A 15,997-nucleotide genomic window follows, 5' to 3' on the forward strand; every position below is an offset into this window, starting at 1 on the left:
GACTAGAATATAAATATCATTAAGACTAGAATATAAATAATTAAGACTAGAATATAAATAATTAAAACTAGAATATAAATAATTAAAACAATACATTTCTACAAATTTTTCAATACAAAATCGATTTACTACAGTATAAAGTATTTTAAATTGCTGATATAAAAAATTTCGCGTCTAAAGAATTACAAGTGATAAAACCGATTAATTAATTCATACATATGCCTCAATTTTTAATGTTTTTAAAAACCCCATAAGGCAATATAATTATAAGCAACTAACATTAACAAAAGGTCATGAAACTAATATAGCTCTCTCTTACCATTTTAGACAAAGTTTTATAGAAAGGACTAATAAGGAAAAATTTATAGGCCTAACCAAATCAACAATTCTTGAAGAAGAGAATATAAACGACCAATCCAAATCATAAAACTATATGGTGGTTAGAGCTTCCTCTTAGATGACATGATGGAAGCTAGATAAGTAATCGAGAAAATTATTGTGAGATATTAAATTTCTAAAAGATTATCTTCCATTTTTAATCCTATATAAACTACTGGACAGTTGATCATAAATTAATTTTTTACCTATTTTCTTTCCTTCTGTACTTACATTATTTACAATCATGTCATTCACAATACTTTCTTCATTATTCAATGAATCTAAATAAGATTAATTATGTATTTCTTTTCAGTGTATTAATTTTTGTAAATATAATATATAAAAAGTAATATTCCATATTATAGTGTCCATTTTTCAAAAATATATATAAATAAGCAAACTATTCTAAATTTATTTAGCATTATATAGTTTATTATTAAGTTAGGATAAACAAATAAATATATAATTATCAAATTATGAAAGAATGATTGAGTAAACAATTTAGCCAATATTATCTTTATTAATGTAAAAAGAATAATAGTGTATGATTTTTTAAGATATTGACTATTTATATAGAAAATATTTACTATGTTTTATTTAGCTAATATTTTGACATCACCTTATGTGATTATAATAGAAAAATTTTAAAAAAAATTTCCATTTCTAGTGTCCTGCTCCTGAAAGGTGAAAATATATTGTAAAGCAATTTTCGCTTAACTTGAAAACTAAAGAAATCAATATTGTTTAATACTCTGGTGAAAAATGACTTAAATAGAAATTCTATAGAAATTAGGCAAATTTGAGAGGAAATAGGAAAAACATATAACTTCAATTATGAAGTGAAAAAGAAACCTTTCATTAAAATAGATAATTAACTAATAAATTTTTATTTTTTAAAACTTAAATGTCCAAAGTGTTTTGTTATTAATTTGTGAAAATTTTAAGGATTTTTTCAAAACATTTTGGACACAGACTTATATATAAATTTATTTACCTATTTTCTTTCTTTTAACATTTTTGTTTTCAATATTTATATCTTTTAAAACTACAATTAATCGTCTTTCAACTTAATCAAAGTTTGAATTTTAAAAACTGTATAAAATATACTTTGTTCATCACCAGCTTTATTATTGAATCCTCTTCTTTGGTCCTCAAGATTATTGCTACTTTTATCTTTAGTTTTTTTCATAAAGTCTTTAATGCTTAAATTTTTAAATCGCAAAGTCATTTTATTTAAATAGTGATTTTAAACTCGGCTTACAATATTAAATTTGTTAATTTTCAATTAATAAATCTTTATATTTATTTAATTAGGGTTATATAATAATTTAATTAATAAAAATCAATTAAATTTCAACTGTTAATGCTAAATTGATATTTAAACATTATGCATGGTATTGATATTTTATTTTTAACAAAGAATTTGATTGCAAGCTGACATAGTGAAAATATAATTTATATGTATTAATCTAATCTAATAAAATTTAGATAGTCTTATTAATTTTTAAATAATAAAATTAAATCTATATATTACTTAATAGAATTATAATAAATAGGGGACAATCAAAAAAAATTCTTTTTAGTTTAAGGGGATATTAAGGAACCATTAAAAAAAATAATTTTTTTTGCTTCAGGAAGCTATTCAAATTTTTCAGGGGGTTTGAACCCCTGCGCCCCCCCCCCCCTAGTGACGCCACTGACTACCACAATCCCTATGCCACCTCCACCTATTTTTAACAAATATAAACATTTTTATTTATCACTAAATTTTATTATCACATTTTTAATTAATTTGAATATATTGTTGTGTTCTGAAAATAAGAGTTACAAAAATTTTACAATATGATCATACAAAAAAAATAGTATTAGAATAATTTACTATGTTAAAATATAATATATATTGTTTAGACGTATTAATATATATTATTTAGGTAGCTAGAAAATTTTGTGGGTTTCATATAAATTACATTTAGATTTATAAAAACTTAAGAAATTAAGAGTTTTATTTACTTATGAACTTGTGCTTGGCCCAATTTATATCATTGCTTTGCATGGCTGGATTATTTTAATTAGTTTTAAAATTTTGCTCAGTAGGATGTTTTATAATTCTTAAGAATTTGGAGTCAACAAATACAAATAAGGCTAGGTTAGAAATAAACTTATTTTTATAACTTTAAAATTATTTTATTTTAGGTTTTTTAAATTCTTCCTTTAAAAGGATTAACAATTCAATCCAATTCGCATGTACAATTATTTATTATTTTAAGCCTTGATGAAATGTATATACAGCGACTTATTCATTGGTATAAAAATGAGTTTCGTGGATGTATAGATTTTGGAAATGGAATAGAACATTCTGAATTTATATCTGAACTAGCAAAGCTTTATTTCTTATGGTAACATATTATTATTATAAAATAATGCAATAACTTCAAAAATATCCTATCAATTATTATTACTTATATAAATAATAATAAATCTTGTATTTTAATAAAAAATATATAATATCTAATAAAGTTATTAATTTTTATGATTAAAATGATTTTTATATTATTCATAATATTTATTATAATTAAAGAAATAAACTTATGAATTTAATATTTTATGGAGCTATATGATTAGATCTTAATAACTATTAAACCTTAACATTTAGCAACCCTATCGCAGTTATTGAGAATGTTAAAAATATTTTTACTTTTATTAGGATATCCTATTCCCATATATAATCTTATCTCTTGGTATTAATTTTCAATATTTATTGTTTTTATCATTCCTTGTTTGTAATATTTTATTTTTTAAAATTGGTTTCATTTTCTAATATGGCTTTTATTATTATGTGTTCGTATCAGTATTTATTTATTTTAACATATTCTCATATGTATTTCTTACAAAATCATAAGCATAACCTAATTAAAAATGTGTAAGAATGAAATAAATTTTATTATAAAATTAAAGTTACAGAAAATTTATAAATATTTTATAAGATATAATAAATTTTCTTAACAAAATATAATATCAACATTTAAAAATATATGATCATGATATAAATCATCAATATTAAATTTAAAAAAAGGAATCTTAATTCAGACACACTATACAATTTATTCATTGGCCATTATAGTCAATTTCTGACGAATATTGATATTCGATTTTGATTATTACCATAATGATGAAATCGAATGTGCAAATAACGTTCAATTATTAATGTAATTAGAATTTGATAATGGGAGAATAGTGCTTCTTGATTAAGCATATGATCAATAAGTTCATCAAAAAAATTTGTTTGATGTACTTTAGAAAGAATAAATGATACAATCCTTTTGAAAATAATTTTTTTTTTATTTGCAATGATTTTTCAAAAACACGGAATGCACTTTCAGAAATTTGGTATAATATTGAAACACTATTAGAAGGAATTATTAACCCCTGATTGTATTTTATTTTTTATCAAATTATAAGCATCACTATTTTTATGATTTTGATTATCCATCATAGCTGTTATGCATGTATAACATGTTACTTTTTTTTAAAGATATTAATTTGTGTATTATATACCCTGCTATATAAGTTGATAAATTTTCAAGGTAGAGTAGGCCTATTCAAAAACGAATTCGAATCGAATAGTGCATTATTCATATTCGATTCGTTTAAACGAATCGAATAATTTACTATTTGAATTCGTACGAATAATAAAATCTACTATTTGTATTCGATTCGAATTAATTTTTTTAATAAAATAAATCATACTCAAATATATTGACAAATTTTTTTATTACAAATTTGATTTTAAACAGGAAAAATTATAATAATATGTAATCAATAATCTGATAATAAATAATATATAATCAAGTTATAAACAAAATTAAAATATATATTATTAATTTAATTTATAATTTAAGCCAATTTTTAAGGCAAAGAGTTTTTCTTATATTTTCTTCCTTATATGACATGCGGTTTTTTGACAATAAATTAGTTCCAACTGAGAAAAGTATTTCACAAGCAGTTAATATTCCTTTTATAGATAGATAATCCCTTGCCATTTTCGAGAGTATGGGGATCCGATATGCATTTGCCTTCCACCACATTAACGGGTCAGTATCACTCTTTGCTCTTGGTTCACTCAGATAAAAATCTATTTCACACAGTTGAATATTATTTTGTTTAAAAACAATTTATAGCCTGTTTTGTTGAATTTTATCCTTATTTGTTTGAGAGTTATAATTATGAGCTTATAAAATAAAATCATATTTAAATGGGGGTAAATTAAATACCTGTATACCTATTGTAAATCTCTTTAAATTTGTCCATTAACTTGGATATATCAATATCATTATCAACAGATATTGATTAAAAATATTCTACTTTAAGCCTAGGATCTAATATTGTGGTTATTATTGCATAATCGGCAGTTAATTTATAATAGCCCAACAATTTATCACTGCAACTTTGAAACTATTGTTAAAGGATTTATGGAAACCAGGTTTTTCATTTTTTAGATGTTCAAGAATTAAAATATAATAAGGTATAACCAAATTATAAGTAGGATAATTCTCCCCACATACCATATTTGTAGTTTCATATAAAGGCAATAGTATAGTTTTAATTTTTATAAGATCCTCCCATTCTTCCTATGATAAATGTTAGATTTATTAAACAATTTATTAAATATTACGAATAATTCGTTTTATTCGAATAATTCGTTTTATTCGAATCGAATAAATGATTATTCGTATTCAGATAAAACAAATAATTTATTATTCGTATTCGTAATTATTCGATTAGATTCGAATTATTCGAATCGAATTATTCGAATCGAATCGAATTATTTTTGACTATAGGTAGAGTAATAATGTCGGAATAAGAACAAATGTTAACAAATTTTCATAAAGATTAATATGGTTGTTATTGTCAGCATTTTTCTGAAAATCTCCACATATTAGATTAGTATTATCGATTGGAATACAATTACCTGTTGTTATCACTTCCAGTTTTGCTACCAAGACATCTCTTATGGCCGATCGTAACTGATAAGCAGAAGGATTATTGTTAAAACCTCCTCTGCTGTGTAAACAACTAAAAAATAGTTCAAGATGATCTTGTGAGGTTTTGTAGGTTAAAAAGTAACTAAAATATGAAAAGAAAAAAAAATTAATAATAATTATGGTTAGTATTAAGAGGTATAAAAATATATGAAAATAAATAAGAAAAATATATAAAATACTTGAGCTTGGGATTAGGTCCCAATAATTCATTCCCAATACCCAGAATACTTTTCATTGATGCTATTAACCCTATAATGCATGTTTTTCTATTTGATTCATATACATATTTCCCATCTTCAAACTTTAAAGCTTTAAGAGTATTGATACATTTTTCAAAATAATCTTCATTTATGGAAGAGATCTTTTAGATAGTGGGGCCTTAAACCCTTTAGCACATATGTTTCGAGTATTTAAAAAATCAAACATTCTATAAAAATATTATTAATATTATCAAGGTATTTATTTAATACAGATCAATCATTTGAATAAAGTCTACTGTGCCTTCATAGTTTTAAACCCATCAATTTTTAGCTCATGTGCTAAAAGAATACCTTTTGCTACTGAGCTACTAAAAACTTGAACGGCAAGTTTAACCTTTAAAAAAATATTTTAAAAGTAAAAAATTTTTTTTATTTTACCTTCATTATCTGCTTATGATAATCAATATGAGAACGGCCAATTTTATTTGCAGCCCTTAGTCCTTCCTTATCCTGTAAATCATGAAGGTTTGCTATATATTTCCAATTTATTACCTATTTGTAAAAATAACATTTAGGAAATATTTTAAAAGTAATTACTACTCCATTATTGATTAAAATTTTTTTATCGCCGAGTAGATTTCTAAGGAGTTTCATCATATGGCAAACGTCCAAAATAACAAACTTTTTCCTTATAATTGCTCGGATGAAGAAAATAAGGAATACAATTATTTGGGTCCAAAGAGGCACCAAGTAATTGACACATTTTTATATTTGTTGAAAGACCATCACATACTATTGCCTTACATATAACCCCAGTATCATGCAATAAATGGAGGGTATTTGTTACTATGTTTGATAAAGTCTCAGAACTCAAATAGGCAACTAAAAATATCCTAATGGAATTTTCCATGTACCATTTAAACAAGTTGCCATAAGAAATAATGCTTTACTTGCCTCAGGTATAGATTCGGAAGGTTTTATTCCATTACCAAAATCGATGTATCCATGAAATTCTTTTTTATCCCAATTATTATGTCGCCGAATAGACTTTTCATCAAGATTTAAAATAGTATATAATTGTACATGCGAATTTGATTGAAATGTTTTAATCCGTTTTAAGGAAGAATCTAAAAAACCTTAAATAAAATTATTTTATATAAAATATTTAATTTAAACCTGGCCTTATTTGTATTTGCTGACTCCAGATTCTTAGTGTAGACTCTGCAGGCAAACAGAATTGATTTCTAAGATAATTATAAGCCTTGGGGGAGTAAAAAGGTAGTGTTGATGCAAATTGCTTCATTTCACTACTATATTTTATTTTTTACTCCCCCACTATGAACTTGAGTTTTAATAAATGATAAAGGTAGGCCTGAAAAAAAATCTTCTATAACATTTTCCCCTTCGCCATTTATCTAAGATTGTAAATTGTAAATTTTTTTATTTCGTCTATTTGCTCTATCAGAAGAAGCTCTTATCTTTTTTCGTAAGTTTTGAATATATTTCTGTTGATAAATAAATTTCCTTCTTAAGGATGATATATTAGTCGCATAAATATGATCATCATGATATTTAGGAAATGTAGGTTTATTAATAGAAGATTAAGCATCTTCATTGTTATTTGCAATTAATAAGTTGGTAGAATCAATATTCATCTGAAGAAGCTTTTTACTAAGTATATCTTATTATTATTTTTTGAAAAGGTATTCATTTATATTTTTGCATAATAAAAATTATATATTGATATCCTTAAAGTCAAAATATTCAAATTTATTAAATAAATAAATTACATCAATATTTTAATAAAGACTTACATGGTTTACATCTCTTTCCGATTTCTTTAAACACTCATCCTCAAGAGTATTTTGATAGCTGGCAGATGTATTCTTAAATAAAATATTTTTGCATAATAAAAATTATATATTGATACACATAAAGTTAAAATATTCAAAGATGAAAATAAAGTATTTTAATAAATAAGGCTCACTGGGCTATTATCTCTAACAGGCTCTTCTAAGCCTTCAGCTTCTAGAGTATTATTAAGGATATCTAATTTTCTCTTAAATATTAAAAATAATATTTTTATTGATCTTTTATAAAGTAATAATATTTTACCCTTTTAGTTGAAGAGTAACTATTAGCAGCATAAGTATGATCATTTTTTACTATAAAGTTACAAATTCTAAGAATTTTATTTCTATTTAATGGGATATTTGTTATCTTAAAAAAATATTAATTTAAAATAAATATATTATATATCCTGAAAGGGTCTGGAATTAAAAATGGATGGTACAGATCCTTCCTTCAAAATAGCATATCCTGTAACTGAGGGAAGAAAACATTCTTCTGAAAAATGGGCTCCACAGAGGTGTATTTGGTTGGAATAAAATTTATCTTATTTTTGATATCAAAATTTTATTCTTAATAGGGAATCTTAAAAAAAATAATATTAATGTCTTAAAATAAAAAAAGAATATTATAAAATAATAAGTAAAATTAATTAAAAGAAATAACCTATGAAAAGAATTTTTTTTTAGAGGTTAAGCTTGTATAGCTATTATTGTTGCATGATGTACAGCGACTCATAGCTATCTATCTTTAAATTAAAAAAGAGAATTATTATCTGTAATTATGAATTGAAGATATAGACAATTTATGAAAATTTTTATCAAATAAGCTTTACAATATATAATCAGATCTAAAAGAAGTTGAAATGTTCATAAATAAATTTTTTAATAATTTTCAAAAATGTATACATATGAAGTAAAATCTATGAAGATTCAAAATGTATAAATTTTAAATCTTTTTTTCTGGAAGTTAGTATGTATAAAGTATCTTCACTATCAAAAACCTTTAGTCTTTAGAAGATCCTATTAGGCAAAATTTTAGATTAAATTAAAATTATCCAAGCCATGATAAGCAAAAATTATAATAAACTGGGCCAGGTTGGTCAATTAATAAATAAAAAATTTTGGATATGTGGCCAATTAGATAAAAATATATAGTATGGGTCAGACCAGTGGAGTAGCTAGGAATTTTCCTTAGAGGGGGTCCATACATATAAAAGCTGGGTGGCTTCACCCCCAGACCCCCTTTAATGGGCCTTCGGCCCTTTTGCCTGGCCTTTGGCCGGGTTTATCTTACAAATCATAACCATATCTTCGATAATATATAATAAATATATTTTTTAAATGCATCAATAATATGTTATTATAATTTATTAGATTATTCTCAATGACTTTATAATAATACTATCCAGAATAATTTAATTAGTAATAAAATATCCTTCCACAAACATCAAAACCAGAAAAATATAATTCATATAAAATCACTTTTAAGTCTTTGGAACGTATAATCTAAAAAAATTTTGCTCTGGGAGGGGTCCAAACCCGAAAACCACCCCCGTAGCTACACCACTGGGTCAGACAGATAGATAAAAAATTTGGAACAAGTTTTTAATTTATATAAACATATAATTATATTGGATATCTTTATAATGAAAAAAAAAGTTATTATAAAATAATTATTATAGAGATTACTTGAAAATTCCACTCCTACCTCCTCTACTTAAATTTTTTATTAAAATATCTCTAAATATTTAAAAATATATTTATTTATTTTATAGTTATAATATATATAAATAGGCTATTATTATATATGAATAATAAAGTTTGGAATTATAATTATCAATAAAAATATTTTACTATTTTTATAATTTTATATAATTTTATTCCCTATTTTATAGAAAATTATAAACTAGGTTGACCATTTGAAAAAATTTTTATGGTAGCCTATAAATTTTTTGATATTTTAAAATTTGAGCTAATATTTTAATTTAGTATGAGTATTACAATATTGGATATTCTTTTTCTTATATGGAATCTTCAAGTTTCGGTGTAACTAAACTGAGAATTGACAGGTAAACTGAGAATTGACAGGTAAAATTTATTTTTGTTTTATTGCCTATCAGTTATTTTTAAATATATAAATAAAATGTTTTTAAAGTAAAAATCAAATCTATCCAAAATTAAAATTATTTAAATATATAAATAGAAGATATTGTAGTCCATAAATTTATTATATGTATAGAACAGATCTATTATATAGAAAATATAACACCAATAATATATTTTGTATATCACAAATAAAATTCCGCTAGATGACGTAATTTATTAAAATTTTTGTTTTTAATTAAAAATAATATGAATTATAGGAGCATAATTCTTCGCTCTGGTATAATTGATTTGGTACCAACTTATATTAACATAAAATGAAAAAAATTTTAAGGTTCCATCATTATTTTTGGAGTTATGATGTGGATTCTCAGTTTAGTCAATTTTTTAATTTTTTTTTAGATTTTTGGGATTTTAAAAATATTTTATTTTTTTTCGACTCATTTGGTGTAAACTAACTTATATTAACATAAAATGAAAAAATTTTTGTTTCCATCATTATTTATGGAGTTATGATGGATTCTCAGTTTAGTCAATTTTTTTTTAGATTTTTGGGATTTTAAAAATATTTTATTCTTTTGACTCATTTGGTGTAAACTAACTTATATTAACATAAAATGAAAAAATTTTTAAGTTTCCATCATTATTTTTAGAGTTATGATGTGGATTCTCAGTATAGTCAATTTTTTAATTTTTTTTTAGATTTTTGGGATTTTAAAAATATTTTATTTTTTTGACTCATTTAGTGTAAATTAACTTATATAAACATAAAATGAAAAATTTTTAAGTTTCCATCATTAATTTTGGAGTTATGATGTAGATTCTCAGTTTAGTCAATTTTTTAAATTTTTTTTAGATTTTTGGGATTTTAAAAATATTTTATTTTTTTGACTCATTTGGTGTAAACTAACTTATATTAACATAAAATGAAAAAATTTTAAGTTTCCATCATTAATTTTGGAGTTATGATGTTGATTCTAAGTTTAGTCAATTTTTTAATTTTTTTTTAGATTTTAAAAATATTTTATTTTTTTTGACTCATTTGGTGTAAACTAACTTATATTAACATAAAATGAAATAATTTTTAAGTTTCCATCATTATTTTTGGAGTTATGATGTGGATTCTCAGTTTAGTCAATTTTTTAATTTTTTTTTAGATTTTTGGGATTTTAAAAATATTTTATTTTTTTGACTCATTTGGTGTAAACTAACCTATATTAACATAAAATGAAAAAATTTTTAAGTTTCCATCATTAATTTTGGAGTTATGATGTAGATTCTCAGTTTAGTCAATTTTTTAATTTTTTTTTAGATTTTTGTGATTTTAAAAATATTTTATTTTTTTGACTCATTTGGTGTAAACTAACTTATATTAACATAAAATGAAAAAATTTTTAAGTTTCCATCATTAATGTTGGAGTTATGATGTGGATTCTCAGTTTAGTCAATTTTTTAATTTTTTTTTAGATTTTTGGGATTTTAAAAATATTTTATTTTTTTGACTCATTTGGTGTAAATTAACTTATATAAACATAAAATGAAAAATTTTTAAGTTTCCATCATTAATTTTGGAGTTATGATGTAGATTCTCAGTTTAGTCAATTTTTTAAATTTTTTTAGATTTTTGGGATTTTAAAAATATTTTATTTTTTTGACTCATTTGGTGTAAACTAACTTATATTAACATAAAATGAAAAATTTTTTAAGTTTCCATCATTATTTTTGGAGTTATGATGTGGATTCTCAGTTACGTCAATTTTTTAATTTTTTTTTAGATTTTTGGGATTTTAAAAATAATTTATTTTTTTTGACTCATTTGGTGTAAACTAACTTATATTAACATAAAATGAAAAATTTTTTAAGTTTCCATCATTAATTTTGGAGTTATGATGTGGATTCTCAGTTCAGTCAATTTTTTAATTTTTTTTTAGATTTTAAAAATATTTTATTTTTTTTGACTCATTTGGTGTAAACTAACTTATATTAACATAAAATGAAAAAATTTTTAAGTTTCCATCATTATTTTTGGAGTTATGATGTGGATTCTCAGTTTAGTCAATTTTTTAATTTTTTTTTAGATTTTTGGGATTTTAAAAATATTTTATTTTTTTGATTCATTTGGGGTAAACTAACTTATATAAACATAAAATGGAAAAATTTTTAAGTTTACATCATTATTTTTGGAGTTATGATGTGGATTCTCAGTTTAGTCAATTTTTTAATTTTTTTTTAGATTTTTGTGATTTTAAAAATATTTTATTTTTTTGACTCATTTGGTGTAAACTAACTTATATTAACATAAAATGAAAAATTTTTTAAGTTTCCATCATTATTTTTGGAGTTATGATGTGGATTCTCAGTTTAGTCAATTTTTTAATTTTTTTTTAGATTTTTGGGATTTTAAAAATATTTTATTTTTTTGACTCATTTGGTGTAAACTAACTTATATTAACATAAAATGAAAAAATTTTTAAGTTTCCATCATTATTTTTGGAGTTATGATGTGGATTTCAGTTTAGTCAATTTTTTAATTTTTTTTTAGAATTTTGGGATTTTAAAAATATTTTATTTTTTTTGACTCATTTGGTGTAAACTAACTTATATTAACATAAAATGAAAAAATTTTTAAGTTTCCATCATTATTTTTGGAGTTATAATGTGGATTCTCAGTTTAGTCATTTTTTTAATTTTTTTTTAGATTTTTGGGATTTTAAAAATATTTTATTTTTTTGACTCATTTGGTGTAAACTAACTTATATTAACATAAAATGAAAAAATTTTTAAGTTTCCATCATTAATTTTGGAGTTATGATGTGGATTCTCAGTTTAGTCAATTTTTTAATTTTTTTTTAGATTTTTGGGATTATAAAAATATTTTATTTTTTTGACTCATTTGGTATAAACTAACTTATATTAACATAAAATGAAAAAATTTTTAAGTTTCCATCATTAATTTTGGAGTTATGATGTGGATTCTCAGTTTAGTCAATTTTTTAATTTTTTTTAGATTTTTGGGATTATAAAAATATTTTTTTTTTTGACTCATTTGGTATAAACTAACTTATATTAACATAAAATGAAAAAATTTTTAAGTTTACATCATTATTTTTGGAATTATGATGTGGATTCTCAGTTTAGTAAATTTTTTAATTTTTTTTTAGATTTTTTAGATTTAAAAATATTTTATTTTTTTGACTCATTTGGTATAAACTAACTTATATTAACATAAAATGAAAAAATTTTTAAGTTTTCATCATTATTTTTGGAGTTATGATGTGGATTCTCAGTTTAGTCAATTTTTTAATTTTTTTTTAGATTTTTGGTATTTTAAAAATATTTTATTTTTTTGACTCATTTGGTGTAAACTAACTTATATTAACATAAAATGAAAAAATTTTTAAGTTTCCATCATTAATTTTGGAGTTATGATGTGGATTCTCAGTTTAGTCAATTTTTTAATTTTTTTTTAGATTTTTGGGATTATAAAAATATTTTTTTTTTGACTCATTTGGTATAAACTAACTTATATTAACATAAAATGAAAAAATTTTTAAGTTTCCATCATTATTTTTGGAGTTATGATGTGGATTCTCAGTTTAGTCAATTTTTAATTTTTTTTTAGATTTTTGGGATTTTAAAAATATTTTATTTTTTTGACTCATTTGGTGTAAACTAACTTATATTAACATAAAATGAAAAATTTTTTAAGTTTCCATCATTATTTTTGGAGTTATGATATGGATTTCAGTTTAGTCAATTTTTTAATTTTTTTTTAGATTTTTGGGATTTTAAAAATATTTTATTTTTTTTGACTCATTTAGTGTAAACTAACTTATATAAACATAAAATGAAAAATTTTTTAAGTTTCCATCATTAATTTTGAAGTTATGATGTGGATTCTCAGTTTAGTCAATTTTTTAATTTTTTTTTAGATTTTTGGGATTTTAAAAATATTTAATTTTTTTGACTCATTTGGTGTAAATTAACTTATATAAACATAAAATGAAAAAATTTTTAAGTTTCCATCATTATTTTTGAAGTTATAATGTGGATTCTCAGTTTAGTCATTTTTTTAATTTTTTTTTAGATTTTTGGTATTTTAAAATATTTTATTTTTTTTGACTCATTTGGTGTAAACTAACTTATATAAACATAAAATGAAAAAATCTTTAAGTTTCCATCATTAATTTTGGAGTTATGATGTGGATTCTCAGTTTAGTCAATTTTTTAATTTTTTTTTAGATTTTTGGGATTTTAAAAATATTTTATTTTTTTGACTCATTTGTAAACTAACTTATATAAACATAAAATGAAAAAATTTTTAAGTTTCCATCATTATTTTTGGAGTTATGATGTGGATTCTCAGTTTAGTCAATTTTTTAATTTTTTTATAGATTTTTGGTATTTTAAAAATATTTTATTTTTTTGACTCAAAAAAAATAAAATATTTTTAAAATCTAAAAAAAAATTAAAAAATTGACTAAACTTAGAATCAACATCATAACTCCAAAATTAATGATGGAAACTTAAAATTTTTTCATTTTATGTTAATATAAGTTAGTTTACACCAAATGAGTCAAAAAAATAAAATATTTTTAAAATCCCAAAAATCTAAAAAAAATTTAAAAAATTGACTAAACTGAGAATCTACATCATAACTCCAAAATTAATGATGGAAACTTAAAAATTTTTCATTTTATGTTTATATAAGTTAATTTACACTAAATGAGTCAAAAAAATAAAATATTTTTAAAATCCCAAAAATCTAAAAAAAAATTAAAAAATTGACTATACTGAGAATCCACATCATAACTCTAAAAATAATGATGGAAACTTAAAAATTTTTTCATTTTATGTTAATATAAGTTAGTTTACACCAAATGAGTCAAAAGAATAAAATATTTTTAAAATCCCAAAAATCTAAAAAAAAATTGACTAAACTGAGAATCCATCATAACTCCATAAATAATGATGGAAACAAAAATTTTTTCATTTTATGTTAATATAAGTTAGTTTACACCAAATGAGTCGAAAAAAAATAAAATATTTTTAAAATCCCAAAAATCTAAAAAAAAATTAAAAAATTGACTAAACTGAGAATCCACATCATAACTCCAAAAATAATGATGGAACCTTAAAATTTTTTTCATTTTATGTTAATATAAGTTGGTACCAAATCAATTAATCCAGAGCGAAGAATTATGCTCCTAATTCATATTATTTTTAATTAAAAACTAACATTTTAATAATTTACGCTATCTAGCGGAATTTATTTTATGATATATAAAATATTATGGGTGTTTTATTTTCTATATAATAGATTTGTTATACATATTATAAATTTATAAACTACAATATCTTTTCTTTTCTAATTTATATATTTAAATAATTTTAATTTTGGATAAATTTAATTTTTATAATAAAAACCTTTTTTTTAAAGTTTTTAAAATATAATTGATAGGCCTAAAATAAATTTTACCTGTTAATTCTCAGTTTACCTGTTAATTCTCAGTTTACATGTTAATTCTCAGTTTAATTACACCCTTCAGTTTAGATATATATTGCATAAAGTAAATAAGATTGATAATAAACTTGAATAAAAATTGCTTATATTGCTAATCTGCATATTACAAGCAAAGAGCTTAAACTTATTTTATAAGGTATGACTATATTATTATAATTAATGTAAATATTAATTATTAACAAAATAAAAAACTTTTGATAAAACATAATGTTTGATTAATAAAATTGTATCAGTAGCTAATTAAATATAAAATTAAAATAAATAATGGACTCTTGATATTAAGAACTAGAGGGTAAAATAAATATTATAAATATAACCATGGTATTACTAATGAAGAATTGGTTCTAAGACAAATAAATTATCATCGATGTACTCATCATGGTGTTAATGGCGTCTCCAGCTGATTTCAATTGATACATGCTTTTTATGAATGAATTGTCAGTCTAGGTATTATTATATGTCATTGGTAGCTAGGTAATTTAATATAATAAATCTTAGAATAGACTAACAAATTCAATTCATATTAATAATTAATTTTTGTTCTATTAGTTCAATATTTAATTTCTTCGATTCTTTACATACTTTAATAATTTCATCGAGAGTAATTAAATCTCTTATCTTTACACTTAATCTTTTGATGAGCTTGCTACCTCAATTTTTTTTTCTATATGTCATATCCAACGAAGTTATATTCCAAGTTGGCAAATACTAATAATCGTACAATTATAACTAACTTTTACTTCCATTTTGTATTCCAGTCGTAGAGCCGCTAATCTTTTTATTTCTAGCTTTAGCAGGTTCTAGTATGAGCCTAAATAAATTTTTTAATTGATTTCGGAACATATCGATTGAAGTTTTGCAAAAACGTCTTTAGCCAGATTGCTAACAAATGTGGCTTTG

The 15,997-nt window shown here is 21.9% G+C and overlaps 1 long non-coding RNA gene across 5 annotated transcripts; it reads right to left on the reverse strand.

The window, feature by feature from the left end:
• Window positions 1-4,283: 4,283 nt before the first annotated feature.
• On the reverse strand, window positions 4,284-15,997 carry LOC135922420 (uncharacterized). 5 transcript variants are annotated; one of them, XR_010570891.1, is made up of 14 exons: window positions 15,832-15,997; window positions 15,426-15,567; window positions 8,135-8,216; window positions 7,736-8,053; window positions 7,608-7,679; window positions 7,435-7,506; window positions 6,797-7,301; window positions 6,218-6,747; window positions 6,059-6,172; window positions 5,891-6,014; window positions 5,600-5,847; window positions 5,348-5,502; window positions 4,650-5,006; window positions 4,284-4,606 (listed from the first exon to the last, which is right to left on the reverse strand). It is a non-coding gene; the product is annotated as an uncharacterized LOC135922420 (long non-coding RNA). The 5 variants fall into 5 exon arrangements; XR_010570888.1 differs by having other exon boundaries at window positions 6,218-6,756; window positions 15,838-15,996; XR_010570889.1 differs by having other exon boundaries at window positions 4,658-5,006; window positions 6,218-6,756; window positions 15,832-15,996.

The sequence above is a fragment of the Gordionus sp. m RMFG-2023 genome, chromosome 1 (genome assembly GCF_954871325.1).
Source record: "Gordionus sp. m RMFG-2023 chromosome 1, tfGorSpeb1-WG-v2, whole genome shotgun sequence".
In the NCBI taxonomy this organism is placed as follows: domain Eukaryota; kingdom Metazoa; phylum Nematomorpha; class Gordioida; order Chordodea; family Parachordodidae; genus Gordionus; species Gordionus sp. m RMFG-2023.